General features: G+C 38.9%; 1 long non-coding RNA gene across 1 annotated transcript; it reads right to left on the bottom strand.

Moving 5' to 3' along the window:
* Positions 1-1,063: 1,063 nt before the first annotated feature.
* LOC114570493 (uncharacterized) lies at positions 1,064-3,059 on the bottom strand. The gene is made up of 3 exons (XR_003694532.1): positions 2,965-3,059; positions 2,066-2,141; positions 1,064-1,330 (listed from the first exon to the last, which is right to left on the bottom strand). It is a non-coding gene; the product is annotated as an uncharacterized LOC114570493 (long non-coding RNA).
* Between the last annotated feature and the right edge of the window lie 305 nt (positions 3,060-3,364).

The raw sequence follows: 3,364 nt of genomic DNA, 5'->3' as shown, positions 1-3,364 counted from the left end.
TGGTATTGAACGGTTAAATTCTATGTTGAGGTTTTTAGAACATAGAGGTTTCAAATGTCAGGAGCCATTTTGATTTTCGCTGACCGCCATTTTTTTTTTTACGTCACTTGACTGCGAATAACTTTACATCTGAAGCGTTTAAAGACTCTATTTGTCCATTGTTTACTTCTAAAGAAACACGACAATGTATAAAAGGGTCCATTACCTTGTACCTCACGTTATGATTCCGTAGAAGATGTTTTTGTAAAAATAGGCTAAGGATTGTGTCATAACCACGCGACTTACTGTCGCATAGTCGAAAAATTACCGTATTGCCAGGAGAAACCATCAGGAAACGGCCAAGCTCGCAGGCAATCGGGGGGCGTGGAGCTAGTGTCTATGGCGTGGAGCTTATATACTGTCTATGGCGTGGAGGCATGCAGTCAAGTGAGAAGGTGAGAATCCCATATAGAGTTTATGAAAAGCATCGGAAGAAAATATTTCAGCTTTATTATATATAATATTTCATATATAAAAGTTTTCAGCAACGTTTTGATGGATTGGAATTACTCATACTTTGAAATGTGGCAAGTGAATTCATATGAAGTAACATTTATCCACGAACAAGTATGATATTTTAAGAAATGTATATGTTGTTAAATAATGAAGTAGGGTTAACAAGGTATATACACGGGGGATGTGGACATTATACAGCCAATGGAGAAAGAAAAAAAAACATCTCATGCCAATTGCGGTTAAAATAATAAATATAATCAAATCTAATCTAAAGGTGTCTTGACACCTCCCTTATCAATATTCACTGTGTAGGCCACTGACTTTGAATATATATCATTATAAAGTTCTACCACATAAGTAATAAAACCACATGACATTTCTGTCAAAGCATGTCTACTTGAAGTGTCTACTGTGTGTTTCAATAATATTGAATCATTTGGTTAATAATATTGCTTTATTAAAAGTTGAAATAATAAAACACAAATAAAAACATTATATAAAAAAGTAATAATAATAAATAAAAAATCCCTATCCCTGTTAAGGCTGTATATACAACCCAGAACACAGAGATACCACTCAGGACACAGATAAACAGTTCAAGAATTTATTAGGCATAATTACTCAGAGGAGATGAACAATCAAGGCTGAGCTTGTAGTCTTCTGGGAATGGACTGCAGCTTGAGGGAACCAGGCAGTGGCAGATCCAAAGACGTTCTGAGTAGAATCCAGGAGAAGCAGGTGGTTGTGTCTGAGTGGCGTGAGGCAGGTAGCACGGCAGAGCACGGCAGGTAGGAAGCAGGTAACAGCGGGATCTGCACAGAGTTCCTCTATGTTCCTGAAGTTAGACAGAGAAAATACTAAATCACGAGAGTTTCTAGAAATACGTGCAGGGATACTGCGCCAAGTTACCACGTAGGAGTATGTAACTGCAGTATAAATACTGCAGGTGTGAATCATGGAATGTGCATCAGCTGTGCCAGTGACAGAGCAGGGCCGAATGGCCACGCCTCTTGACCTAGTTTCTCTAGACACGCCCCCTGCCACTTCCAGGTGGAGACAAACAGTACAGACCGACACAGAGGGGAAAAGGGAGACACAAACACACAGGAGGGGGGAACTAAGCAGCTGACCCACAATCTCCTCTCAAGCTAGCTGCATTCGTCGTGGGGAAGAAAAGAGAGAGTGCCATCGAAGTCCACCCCAGCCAAACCAGTGAACCTTGGCCACTAGGCCAGGATTGGCCCCCATGGTCTCTCTGGCCCTCTCCTCCCCACGACGAATGGAGCTGCTGCCCATTATCCAAATCATTTTTTTATGTGAAGTGTCAGTACACACCTGTTAACACACACAAGTAACTTGTCTCGGGCCATAAACAAAACAGAAAAAGTCTATGCATATATATACAATAAATCACAAATAAATTGCTCTTATCTGTTCATTGAAATAATAATATGAAAATATAGGTATTACACAACGTTTGAGGGCATTCTTTGCTACTGCTTACTGTTAAACCTTAATTATAGTGTGAAGTCATGCCATGTATTGATTTGCAGTGTGTCAGGTGGGTTACCTATTTGGACTTGTACTGAAGGCTTCATGGCCATAGTCTCTCCTGCTGTCCCCGAGGTGGAGGATGCTGCTGGGTCCTAGAAAAATAAAAAGGAACAGTACAGAGCACGTTAGCTTTGGTATGACTAAATAACAACATTACAACTAACAGGTGACATCTTATTTTAGCACAATCTCATACAGTTCCGAAATATATCCTAGGGTCCTGTTTCTTCAGAGACGGCATTGTTTGCTAATTCAGTAGCTGACAGGGATTATATTTGGACCCAATCTGTTTTAGTTATACAATTCAAATCAACTTGTGTAATACTTCCTTTGGGCACCTACAATTGATTGTTAAGGCATGGTGTAGGCTAACAGCTTAATGTTAGTATTTAAACCTATGTGGAAAGAAAAATGAAAAGGGCAACACTCAGTTATATATGTTATTGGTGACATTATTGTCCATCTATTACCTATCTCTTATTCAACAGGCCAAAGCAGACACTTTTGTCCAAAGCGATTTACTGATTAACTTTTTTATATGACTGATTCGTCCATTTTCTTTTGCGATGTAGCTAGATAACAGTTGACGCCATTTTGTTATACAACATGTGCAAGCAAGCATGTTATCTTTACCAGTGCCTCAGCTAGATGATATATGCATCAACTTACTGGTACTGGCGTTGTATTTTAAAATAAATAAATACTATGCAAAACGACCAAATAATTAATCATAATACTTAGCAAAAGTTGCTTGTCTAAAATTAACGTTACAACATGTGCAACCAAGCATATCTTTACCAATGCCTCAGCTAGCTTAAATGATATATGCATTAACTTAATCTGGCATACTGGCGTTATATTTTAAATTAAATAAATACTATGCAAAATGACCAAATAATTAATCATAATACTTACCAAAAGTTTCTTCTCGTGATCCATCACGGTCTCTGCGAGATTCGTAATGACTGAGATTTCTCTTGGCACAGCTACCAGAAGACTTACAACTTTCAGACACGTTGCTCACGTCACCTTCTCTCAGTTGGAGGCTGCGCAGTAAAGCTGGCCATCACTGGAAAAGTGCTTCTAATAGCCTTCACTGGTCTCCGTCCAGAGCAACGGGGTCTATTGGTCCATTATATATACTGTATGTCAATGCGTGTGACGCCCATCAATGTGTGGTCACATTATTTGGTTTAATTATGTATATTTTGAATAATTGGCATGTGTATATTGCTTTATCAGGGCCTCATTTCTTTCATTTGGTGTAAATTCATTTTGTAAGCTGTATTCCAAATTTCCACCACTAGGGGGCTTT

Source organism: Perca flavescens, chromosome 16 (assembly GCF_004354835.1).
Source record: "Perca flavescens isolate YP-PL-M2 chromosome 16, PFLA_1.0, whole genome shotgun sequence".
NCBI classification, from domain to species: Eukaryota; Metazoa; Chordata; class Actinopteri; order Perciformes; family Percidae; genus Perca; species Perca flavescens.
The sequence above is the reverse complement of the archived record's forward strand: the minus strand, read 5'-3'. Positions and strand labels throughout refer to the sequence as shown.